Raw genomic sequence first — 17,789 nt, forward strand, 5'->3', positions numbered from 1 at the left:
CGTACAAGACAAGTCATGTGGTTTTGCTGAGGTTGTTGTGGGAAGTTTAACGGAGGAAGAGAAGGGGGAAAGAAACCCATTTTCCTCTTTGCTTTTTGGCTTCTTCTTCTTCTCTTTTTTTTTAGCCTGAAGGGCCAGAGATTGCACGCCATTCTGCCATGGGCAAGAATCTGACACGTCTCCCTCCCTTCCTTTTTTTGTTATGAATTGTGCAGAAAGAGGGCTTTGCACAGCTGTTGAAACTGCGGCTGGGGGCGGCAAGGGGGAGGGCGACCCTACATGGCTTCTTATCCTTCCGCTTGCTTTACACGGATTAAAGGAGAATAGGTTCAAAAGGTGGTGGCCTTAACATGTTTAAAGGGAGCAGGGTCTTAACTTTCCAGGAAGCCGTGCCATGTTCACTTTCTTTAGACTCCCTCCGGCATAACAAAATAAGGAATGGTTTTTTTTCCTTTCAAGCATTCTCTCAAGTGGAGATGCAAGGGAGCGTCTTTTCTTTATAAGCTGTTGGGCACACTCCGATGAATGTTAAAGCAGGAGTTCCATGAAATCCAAAAAGATTTACACACTTAGTTGAGCATCAAGGTACGGATTATTTTAACAGAAATGACATGCATTTTAATTTGTGGTGGACTGTACTCAAGATCTTTTAGAAAAGCAAAGTACATGTGTACCTACATAATCAGATTTAGCATTTTCCTCTGTCAATATCTTTTCTGTATGAAATAAAAATCTATTCACACTTTTTAAATCTTTTGGACTTTAGGGTGGCATGATACATAACACTTTACACAGAGATGGAATTACACATTACACTTGAATTACATCCACCTTCAGTAATGTGCTCTAAAGTATAGAAAATTGAATCTACACTAATGGCATAATTTTATGCATCTGCTCAGAACTCATGCTGATATCAATAGGACTAACTTCTAGGCAGAGGATTTGATTGTTCATTAGGTGCTGTTGGAGTCCAGTTCCCATCATCCCTGATTAATGCCAGTGTTGACTGGCCTTGACAGAAGTTAGACTCTCATAACACATGATGGGTCATAGGTTCCTCACCTGTAGGGTATTGGGTCAGCTCTAGGTAAAAAAGGTAAAGGTTTCCCCTGACGTTAAGTCCAGTCGTGAAACGACTCTGGGGGTTGGTGCTCATCTCCATTTCTAAGCCGAAGAGCCAGTGTTGTCTGTAGACACCTCCAAGGTCATGTGGCCGGCATGACTGCATGGAGCGCCGTTACCTTCCCACCGGAGCGGTACCTATTGATCTACTCACATTGGCATGTTTTCGAATTGCTAGGTTGGCAGAAGCTGGAGCTAACAGTGGGCGCTCACTCCGCTCCCGGGATTTGAACCTGGGACCTTTTGGTCCGCAAGTTCAGTAGCTCAGCGCTTTAACACACTGTGCCACCAGGGGCACAACACATTATATGAGATAATGACATTCATCATATTTAGTAAACAATAGGTTTACTAAATACGATGAATGTGGAAAATGCAGGTTTTTCACAGCACATAATATTGGACATATACTATCTGGGTGTATATGTATATGAATGGGAAAAAACCATTAAAAAGCCTCACTGTGGGAAAGAGGCCATTTGATAGGATCTGATTCAAACCTTCTGATGTCCTTAAAAACATGGAGCTCACATTATATGAAACATCATATAGAAAACATAATGATGTACTGTACATCCAAGCTTAAGTTTGCTTAAAATTCCTATATCTAATATCCTATATCCAATCAAGCTGGGTGTATGCAACTTGGTCTCAAGATGTTATTCTGTAGCTCTCATTTTATCATTGATTCTACAGGATAGGTATTATCGAACATGGAATCCAACAGCATCTAGAACTCCCTGACCTTTATCATCCCCATTCCAAGAGCCTCCACTGACCATAAGTCTCCTTTGAAATTTTTGGGGCCTTCATAATGCACTCATCCATCACATGACTTTCCAGTAACTTCTGGTTTTGAAAAAAAAAACTGGGTGGGTATGGCCTGAAAAGTTAGTACAATCCCTGGATTTTCCATAGCTCTCTATTTCACCACAAAAGGCCACATAATCTCAACCCCAAATTTAAGGGGAACCACATATGCGCCAGATGTCTACGGTTTTCAGATATTTGTCCCATGTTATAATTTATTTGCTTATTTATTTATTTATTTATTTATTTTCCCCTTCCAACCTTCTGGCACGCGCACACACACTCCAAATGACCAAGGTAGACTTTGACTGAAACAAAGTGAGTGAAGCAAAGAGAAGCGAATTTGAGAACAACAACAAGTGATAATACCTTTGAGCTGAGATTCTTAACTCCAAGTGTCTGACATTATATTATGCAATGCCTGGGTTTCAGCAAGGTTTGCTTCTAAGCAGAGAACCAAATAAAAAATAACATCCTATGGATGATTTTAAGAGATAGTGTAGATGTGTGGCAATTTATATTATACTACATATCAAAGCCTTCTCCCCCTCTGTCCCACACATATAAAACAGTGCTCATTTGTTTTGGTTTATATGGTGGTAGTGAAATAAGTAGATTAGACAGAAACTTTAGCATGCTTCACTGCAGCTGGTTGCCGACATCTGTCATTCCTTGGCCATACATTCTGGATCACATCAAGAAGTGAAAGCAAAGTCTGAAACTGTTCATGTTTGAGGAGAGGGAGAGCTTATATAGAGAAATGGAAGGAGAGGGATGATAATTGCTATCCTATGAAAACACTATCTTCTGTCCCTCATTTGCCCCAAACTAGACATTCAACAGAATTTTGCAAGTCAAGTTCACACATATAGAAGAAAAAGAATTATGGGTAGTATCGATTAAAAAGGGAATTACATTTTAGAGTGGTCTTCCATGCAAAAACAAAAAACAAAACCATCATAATCACAGTCACCATCATTATCAACAGCAATAACACACTGGGGGCAGGCCATGTGTTCCTCCGCTTTGTTATATTCCCAGTATTTGATGTTTTCATCTTACTGAGAGTATTTTTAATATGGATGAGGAGAACTATTTTAAAAATATATGTCAACTGCAGACTGAACAGCTACATCTCACAGTAGCCCATATTTTGTATGGATATGTGAGGATTTCATTTCAGTTTGTTTTCGACCAGAATTTACCAAAACAAAAATGTGGAAGAAACTGTAAGTGAAGTTTGTCCATCACTACTTTCTTGATGGGACTCTGCCTTTTGAGTGGTTCTGATTCAGATCAGTCAACTGTTGAATATAAAATACACACCATACCTTAACAAGTTTGAACAGTTGAGGTCACTGTTATTCGGAGTCTGCAGGGGTCCCTTCTTTCTGTAGCCTTTGTGTGCTCAGCACCAAGGATGTATTAGGAACTCTAACTGCAAAGACATAACCACAAAGACATGTTTTGTAAACCCAGTTCACTTGTGCTGTACCTGCAAGGCTAAAGCACTATAATACTTTACTGTTTGGACCTTCTAATACACATATTCCTCAGTTATTTTTTGTCCAAAAATATTTTTCCCTGCACAAAACAGTTTTCTGTGAAAAAAAAAGAAAAAAACGCAACTCCACACATGAATTTTGCACAGAATGAACCCAATCATTGAAAATGGCATTTTTGAAGACTTTTACGGGGAATTGTTAACAGTATCAATTCCTTCAAGGACAAAATTAGTCCAGAATTATAAGTATTTCTAGATTATGGGAGGGCCCCTGGTGTTGGCGAAGTGTGTTAAAGCGCTGAGCTGCTGAACTTGCAGACCGAAAGGTCCCAGGTTCAAATGCTGGGAGCGGAATGAGCACCCGCTGTTAGCCCCAGCTCCTGCCAACCTAGCAGTTCGAAAACATACAAATGTGAGTAGATCAATAGGTACCGCTCCAGCGGGAAGTTAACGGCGCTCCATGCAGTCATGCCGGCCACATGACCTTGGAAGTGTCTATGGACAATGCTGGCTCTTCGGCTTAGAAATGGAGATGAGCACCAACCCCCAGAGTCGATCACGACTAGACTTAACGTCAGGGGAAAACCTTTACCTTTTACCAAGATTATGGGAGCCACTCACTAATAACATTTGGAGTGGCATACATTTCTCACTTCTGCTGTAGGTGTTGGGAACTGATGTGATGGCACCATCTCCCATATATTCATTGTATATTCTCAATATACAAAGAGAGCTTAGGCAGTCATTCTTGATTATGTTCTGAGTAATTTTATATTTTGGGGGGAAATTTAATTTTCTTCATCCAACAAGAATGCCCACATTTATATATACTGTGGACAAAGTAGTTGTGTACAAGGATGGCAGTTCTGCATTGATGTGTGTTTACAGAAATTGTTTCCTGAAAAAAACATGCTTGTAATACACTCACCGAAACTGTGGCGAGCCATATCTTAGGGTGGTTTTGCACAAGCATAAAATGCAGCCTCAAACTGGCATGAGACATACAGGTTCAGGGCTGCATTATGTGTTGTGTGGATGTACGCAGGTTGATGCGACTCTACATCACATTGAATGGCACTGTAGAATGACCCGTAGTCACTCTGAGAGAGTTGCTCTACATTCCAGTTCTGTTCTAAGCTAAATCCAGCAGCCTAGATTTTTTGACCTCGAAGGTGGTCTGGATGTGGAATGTCTAATGATATCATCTCCCATATGAACTGTCTCTACTGAAAGAAAATATATCTACCGTAGAATTACTGCAGTTCTGAATACAAATTAAAACACTTTTTAGGACCATCTGAAGCTGAAAATTGGTTCCTAAAGTGAAATGATAGTAAATAGTAAGTAAGAAATGAAAGGTATCAATCACAAAAGGCTGAAGTATGAATCACTTTTGTAGAAGATGTCAGCCACACCTGTAATTATAGCCACATACAGTTGATTTTGTCCTCTAAATTTCCCCCCTCCAATATTTGTGGATTTCTATAAATATTGGTTCCAACTCGACCATTCTGATGCCTAATAATTAACCATTCCAGCCCAAATATAGGAAATACGACAGGACTTTTTTAAAGAAGCAATCAATTGCCACAAAAACTTACCTAAGAATATGCTTTTCCAGTTCCCAAAGGCCAAAATATTCACTAATGAAGTTTATATGCAGTTCTACGATATATTTCTTAAAAGCACCCTACCCACCCATATAATTATGTATAAATTATATTCCTCTACAGTTCAATTCAATTGGTATAACAATTGGGGTGCTACAATAAGGGATAATAATATCAATTCAATATAGCAACAATGCATTCAGATGCAAAGTAATAAAATTGCATTTTTGAAAATGAGAGTTTTTTTTGAGTGCTCATCTCTAGATGTATGGTCTTTATGTAAAGATCTTTAGAAAGAGAACTTTCTTCTTCTCAGGGCAGTGAATTATACCTCAATTATGTGTAATATTGCCATTTAAAAATTGCGCAGAAGGAGCTTTTGAGGCACCTTACTCAACTGTCATTGAAGATTATAGCATCTTTGGTGGTAAGACAAGCAATAATGTGACAAAATACCATCTAAATTACTTAACTTTCATAACAAAGCAGCAGCTCCGATTAAAAAGCAAGAGCCTATTTATTTTAAGTGACACTGTGAAAGCAGAAAATTACATATTTTAGGAACCCTGAAATAAAATATGTTTAGGCATGTGATGGTTAAAATTCGATGAAAGTCAAGGAACAGGGTCACCTTACTTGGGTGACTTCATGATCTTTTTGGCTTCTTTGAATATGTGTGCGTGTGTGTGTGTGAGTGTGTGAGAGTGGCCCCATGAATTTCATAGGTATTTTCTTAGACAAGGAGTACTCAGAGGTGTTTTGTCATCTCCTTCTTCTGAAATATAACCCAGAACACCTAGTATTCATCGGTGATTTATCACTCAAGTACTAACTATAATTGACCCTGCTTAGCTTCCAAATTGATCAAAGTGTGACTGTTAGCCGCCTTGAGTTCCTTCAGGGAGGAAGGCAGTGTATACATAAAGTAAGTAAATAATAATAATAATAATAATAATAATAATAATAATAATAATAATAATAATCTATCAGGACCTTAAGATTGAACTTCAAAAACTCTGGCAGAAACCAGTGCAGGTGGTTCCGGTGGTGATGGGCACACTGGGTGCCGTGTCAAAAGATCTCAGCCGGCATTTGGAAACAATAGACATTGACAAAATTACAATCTGCCAACTGCAAAAGGCCACCCTACTAGGATCTGTGCGCATCATCCAAAAATACATCACACAGTCCTAAACGCTTGGGAAGTGTTCGACTTGGGATTTTGTGATACGAAATCCAGCATATCTATCTTGTTTGCTGTGTCATAAAATAATAATAATAATAATAATAATAATAATAATAATAATAATATCGGAGCCCCCGATGCCACAGCGTGTTAAAGCACTGAGCTGCTGAACTTGCGGACCAAAATGTTGCAGGTTCAAATCCGGAGAGCGGAGTGCGCCCTCTGTTAGCCTCAGCTTCTGCCAACCTAGCAGTTCGAAAACATGCAAATGTGAGTAGATCAATAGGTACTGCTCCGGCAGAAAGGTAACGGCGCTCCATGCAGTCATGCCAGCCACATGACCTTGGAGGTGTCTACGGGCAACGCCGGCTCTTTGGCTTAGAAATGGAGATGAGCACCAACCCCCAGAGTCAGACACTACTGGACTTAATGTCAGGGAAAAACCTTTACCTAATAATAATAATAATAATAATAATAATAATAATAATAATAATAATATGAAATCCAGCATATATATCTCACTTGCTGTGTCATATTATGTCTTTGTGTCAATAATAATATTTACTACAAGCTGTCCCCAGATTTCCTTCCAAGATTTCACAGATGAAAACTAGGACACTGGCCAAGTGATATCAGAATGTATAGCTGGGGGTTACTTCTGAGTAGGTATGTGCATAACTGCATTGTTAATTTAAATAGGATATTACTCTTCTAAGAGACAGACTGAAATCCATTATTTTACACAGGCATATATGCAATCCTTCTTGCTCATTCTCCCACACAAGTGGAAAAAGACCCCTAAAACCTGCTTTCATCCTAAAAACATCATGGAACAGGCCAGTCAAAGTTACCTCTCCTCCTTGGTCTTCCACCTTTTAGTCCCAGCCATACCCTCAGTCCCAGCCTTTATTGGCATGGATACTACTGACAGCTGGAGTTTGGAAGGTGAAGGAGGTCAGCACAGACCCCTTGGTTCAACTTGATGAAGCGTTACCATGATCTGTTTAGGAAGGAAGTTACAGAACCCACATGCTGGATCCAACCTAGCAACCCTACCCATATCCATGGCAGCCAGAATGCCAGTTATTCTGCAGCCCAGAACAAATAGGCTAAGAAGATTATACATCAAGGTGGCTCAGAAGGAAAGGAATGGATGCTGAGCTTTAAAAGATCAGTTGCTTTAAAGCAATTGGCTTAAAACATGAGAATTTTACAACATTTATCCAATATTCCCACACCTTAATGCAGATAATTTCAGAGGGATTTCCTCTTCCCTTCGTATTCATGCACCAAATCTCTCCAAGCATTTTGGGGTTATCATTTGTGACCTAGATGTGACTCATTTCTACTCCAAATTGAAAGGATGGTCTAAAGGAGTGGATTTTTTCAGGTGAAAACATTCATGCTCCCAAAGTCAGCGTTATCACCATACATAACTTTCCTGTAACTGTCTTATGCCTACCATGGTAAGAATATTGTGGAGTTCTGCTCTAAGCAGCAGAAAATATTTGGCTCTCTAGGTATTGTGCAACCTACATTTGTCTCAGATGTAATTACATCTAGATATTTCTGGAACTTCGATTACTCAACTTGAAAGCCCTTCTGTCTTTTAGCATTGCCTCATACCGCAATAATTCATATATATATTCTATGACTCATCAATACATATATTTCACGGGATGTGTTTTTTTTTATAAAAAACTTTAAAATTAGCGATATTTCCTCCAAGGTTCAGTGAGTCATTTGATTAATGACTTAAAAGTATACATAATATGCAGGAAGATGGTGAGTGATATATATATATATATATATATATATATATATATATATATATGGTCATTTTCTCTCTGAGAGTTGGTTACTGTTGCATCAAACAGCCTACTCTCATTCTGTTACCAAAGGGCTTTGTTCTGTATTTCTTATATTGTGCTCGTCTTTATGAACTTTGTAAGCCTAGACGTAAGACCTATGGAAGCAATAGGTTTTTATCTCAAAAAAATTGAAAAATGTTTGCAAAGCAGGAGGTTGGCCTGGATGGACTTTGGCGTCTCTTCCATCTATGATTCCATGATTCTGCCACTACTCTCTCTAGTTTTATTCATAGTTTTAAAGAAGTTGTAAAGGAGCATCCTCCCTTGAATGTTTCAATTATTTCCTTTCGTCCAAGAACTTCCTTCCTCCTTCCCCACTGCCACACCATTTTAATGACTATGTCTGGACAAGACCATAATCTTGTCTTCATATATAAAATCTGTTATGATGTAAGATTAATTTTTCTGAGCCACTGAAAATAATTAAAATAATCCATACCTAAAACTCTAATATTTACCGTGTTCACGTTTCTTGGAAAATTCCCTCCTTTCTTTGGATGCCTCAATACTGCTTCTAAATGCTTGGCTGATGTTTTAAGTTAATGCAGTGCTAGAAATCTGGTGACTTAAGAAATAGTTTATTTCAGGAGGTGGAGTTCTTATTAAGTGGCAAGACCCTAATTTTATTTCCCCCCTATGACACTGGGCTGCAGGGTGGCCAAAAAAAGGTATTAGGCTAATTGGGACAATTACATTGTGTGGAATATTGCTTAACAGCACTTTTAAGCAGTTCCCTTTTTTTGGATGAAAGCTTGTCTAGAAAGTTTTTGAGAACTTTTATTATGGGCGAGAAGTTGACTGGAGCCATGGCAATTGGCCCAGCAATTGAGGATTCCCTCCCCTGCCTTCTTCCAAAATGTATATTGCGAGACTCATAAAGCAGAATGGCTTCATCAGAGCTATTATTGTTTCTTGGACAAATGCATTTATTCAGCATTTTCCCCCGTCCATATTATTACGTTCCAAGTCCGAATGGCTGCTTTAGGACCATTCCAGTCTATTGGGTAATGCATACACTATTTTGGAATGTGAGTGAAGGACAGTAAAAATATGCCAGGAGTTCACTGCAGGGAGAGAAGGGAAATTGAAATGCAAAAGCACAGCAATAGTCACCAGCATGCATATATATATATATGTGTGTGTGTATATATATATATATATATATATATATATATATATATATATATACACACACACACACACACACACACACACACACATACACACACACACACACACACACATACACACACACACACACACACACATTTTATTTTGTGGTCCCATATTTTGAAAATGGGAGCAGTTCCCTAAAGAGCTCTCAGCATTTCAGTTATGAATCTGTGTCCCACCTTGGCTCCCTTTCTAAGCTGCATAGGCACATCTGAGACTGGAAACGGAAGGTGGAAAAACGGATGAGTGGGAGTTTGAGGGGCCAAAGGCACATGTTGAAGTGGTCTTCCCTTTCAATTCCACTCCTGAAATAGGTCAAATGTTTGTTAAACTGGGTTAAGTGTAGCATATCTACCTGAGATAGAGGGGAGAAGGACTTTACCGCTGGTGATGTTTCACAGGTGATCACTCATGTCCAAGTATGATTGTCTTCCATGCTGCTGGTGATGATGATGATGAGCAGAAGGGAAAGGGGCCTCTTCCCACTTCTCCAAGTCCTTCTCATCTCCCTGTCCCAAGAGCCACTAATGCTGTGGGGAGTTTGGGGGGGGGGGGGGTTAGAGTTTTTTTATGTTTTCATGGAATGGACTAAGACAAGAACTTAGGACCTCACTGTTTCACCAGCAATTGCCGGCGAAACGGTAGGTGCGTGAGGTGCCTTGTGGCACCTCGTGCACCCTTCCTCCTTCCCCATCAGATGGGGGAAAGGAGAGAAAAATTCAGGTAGCTCCATCGGAAGTATCCAAAACGCGACTTATCATGTGTCATTGAGGAGGAAGTGTCTTGCAATGCTTCCTCGCCACTTTGGAGAATCAGTGGAGCAGGACCAAGCCAGCATCATCTGTTGGCACTCGGCAAGCCCCACATGTGATAAGGTCCTTAGTCCACATATCTCAAACTCAAGGCCTGGCCTGCCATGTCATTTTATGTGGCACATCTGGAAAGCTGCAGTTTGTTCTGTTTAGTCAGGAGAGTGGGGTTTGGATTGAGATACAAGGCTTATGGATATGATGACTTTAAGGTAAAGGTTTCCCCTGACATTAAGTCCAGTCGTGACCGACTCTGGGGAATGGTGCTCATCTCCATTTCTAAGCCAAAGAGCCGGTGTTGTCCATAGACACCCCCAAGGTCATGTGGCTGGCATGACTGCATGGAGCGCCGTTAACTTCCCGCTGGAGTGGTACCTATTGATCTACTCACATTTGCATGTTTTTGAACTGCTAGGTTGGCAGGAGCTGGGGCTAACTGCGGGTGCTCATTCCGCTCCTGGGATTTGAACCTGGGACCTTTTGGTCCGCAAGTTCAGCAGCTCAGCGCTTTAACACACTGTGCCACCAGACTTTAAAATATTCTTAAACCTTTCCCTAGCCTCAGCGCCACAAATGCTGTTAGGTGCAATTCCTATTATACCCTGTCTGTATAGTGGATAATCCAAAGTAATGGGAGTTATCACTCAATAACATCTGGGGACCTACACTGGGTAAAAACTAAAGAGTATGTAAAAAATATACATAGTTGGCTCTTTGTATCCACAGATTCTCTGTCTATGGATCCAATGGCCCTTTGAGGACAACCATAAGGCTGATGTGGCCTTTGGTGAAATGAGTTTGACAGCCCTGAGTTGGTCTTTTGGAATACATATATATATATATATATATATATATATATATATATATATATACACACACACACACACACACACACACACACACACACACACACACACACACCCCTTATATACCAGTATACAATATGTGGTACTTTCAAGGAGCAGTGGAAAGTGATATCAAAACAAATTCGAGCTTAGTCCAAATAATTTTGGTAATGTTAGTAAAATTTCTTGGACAAAGCAGATTTTCAATCTGTGGGCAGATCCATAGCTTTAACTTTTGTGTTTAAGAGGAATATCTCACTCTTGGGGCTTAATTTATAGCCTCTTTTATGACTTTTAATGTTCATTAGTAAATTATCTATCTTTCTTGGGTCTCTCTCATTTTTTTGCATTAGACAATGTGAATTTGTGTGTGTGTTGATACATTTTCTGCTTGCATCTGGGTATAAACAACATCCCTACAAATATTCCGAACAATAAAATACAGCATAGTAGAAAGAGCAGAAGGCTTTGGAGTAATACTCTATTGGCATTTTTCTTTGAAATTACCGTTTGTTGCTGTTTTGGGAGACAGCCATGAATTTGCTGCTATTAGTACACCCGTAACAATCTGGAATTAATTCCTCATCTCAGTCATATGACTATTCTAATGGTCTTTTCTAACATTCCGAACAAACCCCTACATATGTGGCTTTTTAGATCACAAAAACTGGATGTTTCTTAATGGTAGTCTATATGGGATTTGGACACAGGTCAAACATTCATAGAAGGGCACAATTAATTTACCTTGACCATGCAAATAAACATATTTAATGCTGATTATCTTTACCTTATCTTATAATAAATAATAATAAATGCTTTATTTATAGACCACCCTTTCTTCTATGTGTGCTTTCTATGATAGCCTTTTAACAATACTGGTTGTTCATGGATGCCAGTAAAATAGTAACTATTAAAGGGATATGGATTACAGGAGATCAGCTTTTGATCCTTAGGCAAGTATTAGCCATGATTGCAAACTCTTTGTGTACAACTTTTATGTTTTGTTCTGTAAGAAGAAAATGCATTCATATATACATACAATTGTCCCAATTTGGCATGAATGGTCCCAGTTAGCCACTTTTCCAGCTGTTTTGAAAATGCCCCTTTGTCTTTGGCTCTTTCTATTGGTCCAAAATGAATTGAAATGCTAAAGTAGTTTACAGTCAATTTTTTTTTGAAAGGAGAGCAAAGAAAGGATGGGGTGAAATCATGTCCTTCCCAGAAGACTGCGGCAAAAGCAGACTGCTGCAATCTTGACCACAGTCTGATGTGACTCATGTTTCCATCTGTGAAATGTTTGAGGTTATGCTAATATTACAGGCAGAGACCACCCCCCCCCCCAAAAAAAACCCCCAAACATTTCCCCACAATGATGGGAAAGCACTTTCTTGGAAAGACTGCATGTATCTAATTACTGGATTATGTAAGTTAAAATGGAATATGCCCCACAGAATTCCATAGGATTTTATTGGTAGGTTTCTAGAGATTTAATGATTTCCCAACTAAATCTTTACAGGGGGAAATTTGAAATCATAATACAGCATTGAACAAATCAATACAATCCCATGCATTTGTACTGGAAACTAATACATATTTATATTGTTGTATTGCTTTGTTTAATGTTGTACTGTGATCTCAAACTGTCCTCTGTAAAAATTTAGGCTGGTTCTACACTGCCAAGTAATGCCATTTGAACTGCATTATATAGTATTAGTCAGTGCAGAATCATACAATTTTTGCCCCGTCTACACTGTCATATAATGCAGTTTGAAACTGAGCTATATGGTCAGTGTAGACTCACAGAATGCAGATTAGCTGCTTTGAGCTGCATTATAGCATTCTAAATGAACAATATAATGCAGATGGTATGATTTGTCAGTGTAGAACCAGCCTCCATTAGAAAACCATTCAATCCCTAGAAATCTACTAATGAATTGTACTAAAATAATAAAAAATAGCTTCAGCCATAAGCCATGTCAACCTGATAATCATCATGAAAGTAGCTTTTGAGATCTGAAAATACCCTCAGAATTTCAGAACCTATTCTGTTTGATGCTCTTCCTTGGACTCTGCGTTCAGGCATACCATCTCATGAAACTTAATGTGATGTGATGTGATTGATGCAAGCTGACACACTGTGTCGCAAACCAACATATCAGATCATGAATTTGAAAGAAAACAAAACAAAGCTTTTTCTCTCTCAAAGGCTAAATTAACTGAGGAACATTAAGACGAAAGAAGGAACAGTTCTTCAGAAGATGGAAAAATTGCCCTTCTCTCTTCTTTTTGACCAAGAGATAGTCTTCATTCCTGTTGCCAGTTAAATCCCACTATTCCAGACAATAATATCTCTGGTTAGTTCGACTTAGCAGGACCTAAACTAACACAAAAAAGTTTCAGTAATATCAGAAATAAAGATTCCAAGATGGTATTCCATGAAGCTTTGCAAAAGCCATAGAAAATAATTTTGATTTCGCACCAATTCCAACATTATTTCTCCAAAGAACCTTGCAATTTGTCCTATAGGGATGGTACTCTGTGACCAAAGACTCTGCTCCAGATGACAGTATTATAGTAGTTTGATACATTTTAGTTGTTCAGGCTCTAAGATTCGAACAGGCTTCTGTGGAAAGATCTGAGTGTGCAGATATAGTCTGGACTTGAGCATTACACTATGTAACAAAATTTGAAAAAATTATCTTAGTTTCAAAGTGTCATTCCTGTTGAACTGTGTGGTATTTGCTCTGAAAGTAGTTGTTCTACTTCAGAAACTTCATTTTTGTGTCTGCCACAAATTAGGTTGAATGAATTGAGAGTCTAGGACAGGGGTCCCCAAACTTTTTAAACAGGAGGCCGGTTCACGATCCTTCGGACCGTTGGAGGGCCGGACTATAGTTGGCCACCGAGCAATAACAACAACAACAACAACAACAACAACAACAACAACAACAACAAAGAGGGTTGGAAGACACCCTTTGGGCCATTGAGTCCAATCCCCTTCTGCCTTTGTGTGCCAAAAGCACAAGCAAAGCATCCCTGACAGATGGCCACCCAGCCTCAATGTTTAATAATAATAATAATAATAATAATAATAATAATAATAATAATAATAATAATAATAATAATAATAATAATGGTTGTAAGAGAAGAAGAGACCCCTTGGGTCATTTAGCCCAATCCCCTTCTGCCCTTGTGCTGTGGGGGCCAGATAAATAGCTTCGATGGGCCTCATCTGGCCCCCGGGCCTTAGTTTGGGGACCCCTGGTCTAGGAGATAATATCATTGACAAACTAGAGGAAAACGTGCTGCAGGATGTCCCCCCATAAAAACAACGTTTTTGCAATTTAATAAACTTTTCCTATGTTTTTATGATAGAACCAATTTGAAATGACATTTATAATCCAGGAACAAAAATTGTGTTACAAAATGTTATAGGATTTTATCAGTAAAAACCAGCCCTATGAATTGTGCTCAAAAGGACTTCTTTGCCTGACTTTTTGAAGCTTTCTTCTGCCCATGGACTGTCAGTTACCAATGCCTTACTTCACTGATATTTTTGCTTTCTGGAACAGTCACACAGCAGTATTTGTCTTCTCAACTATGGGAAAGTATTTTCTTAAAATGACTTTCACATTATTATATTTTGTAAGACACATCCAAACTAGTATGTGTGTGTGTGATCTATGACTTGAAAAGAGTGAGCCCGCAGCCTCAAATCCTCCCAACTACCATCTGATAAAAATGGTATAAATTACTTGCCTGCTTATCTAGGCCTGGTTATTTTAAGATCTCACTGCCCACAACCAGTTTTGAGCCATAATTAATGGACGATGCGACCCAAGAGAAACGTGGACTTGGCTTTGCCCCCTAGTTACAAGCAAATTGCAAGCATTGTTATCTTCTGTAAAAGTGATCTCCAGGATTATTATTATTTATTATTTATTTTTTTGTATGGCTGCTGCTGTAAACAACACACCACTTCTTTTGCTCTTACACTTTTTGACCCTCACTGTGTATAGATATTTATATATTATTCATGCTGGATTAAAAATTGATGTGCTCTTTACTGCCGTTGTACTGCACAGTGACAATACAAATTAACTTATTGTGTACTTAACTTTTCACATGACAGTGATGTGAAATTTTGATGGCCCCCAAAAGTTAGCAATAGAAAAACAGCACAGTGGAGAAGTGAAGCCACTTTAGGTACTATTCATGTGCTCCTGCTTGTTCAATGCGATTGAATCTGTAATATGTTTGTGCAGATATTACTGTTCAAACTTTTTTAGCTGGAGTATGATACTAAGTGGGGAAAGCATTTGTGGGGTGTAATTAAGTGTTATTTAGCTCACTCTCATTTGATCCTTCTTAAAAATTATTTTAGTAAATTGAATAATGAATGGCTGTTAATGCTTTAATGATTACAGCTCTTGATTAGGCTAATATCCTTGGTAGCTGTCACTGGCATCACGACACATGGAAAATAGATTTTTCTGTTTGATTATAAGCCCTTCTCTGTCAGTATGTGATAACAGTGTTCTAAGGTATGATAGTAAAGATAAAACCCATCTGTAATGTATGAATCATAAAATGCTATGGATGTATGGTGTGCGGCTATGAAACAGCCATAGGAGAAGACCAAGAGTGGCAATATGCTGGAAATGTAAGGAAAATTAGTTGGAAATGCTGACAGATGGTCAGCATTTATTGGCAGAAATGCATGGAGTATGTGGTTGTTTGTGGTGGTAATTGTGAATAGGCTTGTGCACAAATTCTGTTTGGTCAGTTCTCTTTGGCCAATCTGGCTTGGTTTGCTTGTTCAGATGGAAAGGAAAGAGTTTTGGGAAGGGTGCTTCCTTAACCCCGTTGCTCAAACCCAGATTCCCTTGAAAGGAAAAGATCCCAGGAATGGAAAGAAAAGCCTTGCAAGTTGCCCATTGCCACCAATTGGCCAGATCTTCACAAATCATTCAGTTTCCTAGCCAAAAACAGATATTTCCATTAGCCGATTTTCGCGAGGCTCCCAAACACTGATCTGGGAGCCCAATGAAATTCGGATATCGAAAACGGATTGCTCTCCAGCCGAATTGCACAAGCCTAATAGTGAAGTACCTTCAAGGCAACTCTAATATATGACAACATTTTATAAAAAGGGGTTTGTCATTTCCTTCCCAAACACTGTGAATGACTTGCTCAATGTTACCCAGTGGATTTCTATGGCTGACCAGGAATTTGTACTCTGGACTCTCCGGCTCCATCTACATTGCCATATGATGCAGTTTCCTGCATTGAACTGGATTATATGAGTCGTAATTGCCATGTAATGTAGTCCAACAGAGTTGAACTGCATTCTGAAACTGCTTTCTATGGCAGTGTCGATGGGGCCTCAGAATGTCAACCACATTGCCATAGAGGCTCTTTGCTTGCACTGTTAATTCTAGACAATGTTCTACTAGTTGCAGTTGACTTTCAGGTATTTTGCAAATATCTTTGGGAAATCCAGATACTTAAACTGGTGTGAAGGTCTTTGCAAAACAAGGATAGCACAATGCTAGGTTAGCAATTCTTGGAAAGTTGCTTTACAGACGTTTCTTCCAATAGTAAGTCTACTTGTAAACTCTGCGTAATACAGTGGATATACTTCATATCATGAACCTGTTTGTACAATAACAATGCAACCTTGGTCATGCATTTTTGAAAGATAAAAGTTCCACTATATATGTGTGCTTATCTGTTAATATTTTTCTCTTCCCAAAAAATCCATTCCTAAATCTGAAAAATTGCACCCTCAAGATAAGATATTTTGCCTACCCCAACCTACATCTTTTTGTGTTTTTTTTAAAAGTCCAGTGCCTGCTTTTTAACCTCCACTTTGTGTTGTCGGGGCTTCCAACTCCTTGCTTTGGGGACCACTTCCACTAAACTTTGTATTCTTCCACAACTACACCTGGTTCCAAACATTTTCTCCTAACCATTGCACCCCGCAGTTAGAGATTCCCTCAGCCAACCTTAACTTTCTTTTCAACTTGCTGAATTGCTCTGAACATTCTCTTGTGGACAAGTTCCTTCAGTAAATAGAATGTTCATGGACATCCCATGGCATCCGTTCCGCTGAGCCAATAGGTGCCAGAGGCTTCATTGTTGCGATGATAAAATCCCTTTGCACATTATAGCATAGATTATATAAGCCAACAAGGTAATATGCAGATTCAGCTTGCGACTCCAAAGTGCAATTTCTCCATTAACAGCTCTTAAAATCCTTCTGCTGAAAATTCCAGAATAGTACCTGCCTCCTGTTTATAATTTCTTTCTCTGTGTGATCCAGTGCCCTTCCCCTGGGTTTGAAAACTTACATCTAAGCACCATATTTGCTCAAGCCTAATGCACCATCAAATCTAACAGGCACCTCGGTTTTCAAAAACCTGAAATCAGAAAAGTATTTGCTGCCAAATGTAATGCGCAGTGGAAAAAGTGTGCTCTTTGTCATTTGGCCATTAAAGTTGCTGCCTGCTTAGAACTCCTTCTTTAAAAACAAAAGTGTTGGAGCACCAAAGCATCCATCAACGGGGGGAAAAAAACTTTGGGTGCATCTATGGTGCAGAATGAACCCACTTTGACTTCCTTGGTTCAGTGCTATGGCATCATGGTGGCTGTAATTTTATAAGGTCTTGAGCCTTCTCTACCAAAGAAGGCAGAGATCCATCACCACACTACAAATCCCAAGACACCATAGCATTGAGCTATAACAATTAAGTTAGAGGGTTGTTGTATGTTTTCCGGGCTGTCTGGCCATGTTCTAGAAGTATTCTAGAAGTAGAATTACTGAAGTATTCAGCCAAGTAGTAGCAAATTTCTA

The 17,789-nt window shown here is 39.1% G+C and overlaps 1 protein-coding gene and 1 long non-coding RNA gene across 9 annotated transcripts in view; one reads left to right on the top strand and one right to left on the bottom strand.

Annotated features, from left to right (window-relative positions):
• The window catches only part of znf536 (zinc finger protein 536), a 486,877-nt gene that overhangs the window by 461,724 nt on the left and 7,364 nt on the right, over positions 1-17,789 (top strand). The window lies entirely within an intron of this gene.
• The window catches only part of LOC134293645 (uncharacterized), a 55,106-nt gene that overhangs the window by 33,005 nt on the left and 4,312 nt on the right, over positions 1-17,789 (bottom strand). The window contains exon 2 of the long non-coding RNA XR_010000589.1: positions 3,267-3,373. This is a non-coding gene — a long non-coding RNA (uncharacterized LOC134293645). The remainder of the gene's footprint in view (positions 1-3,266; positions 3,374-17,789) is intronic.

The sequence above is a fragment of the Anolis carolinensis genome, unplaced genomic scaffold (genome assembly GCF_035594765.1).
Source record: "Anolis carolinensis isolate JA03-04 unplaced genomic scaffold, rAnoCar3.1.pri scaffold_9, whole genome shotgun sequence".
Taxonomy (NCBI): domain Eukaryota; kingdom Metazoa; phylum Chordata; class Lepidosauria; order Squamata; family Dactyloidae; genus Anolis; species Anolis carolinensis.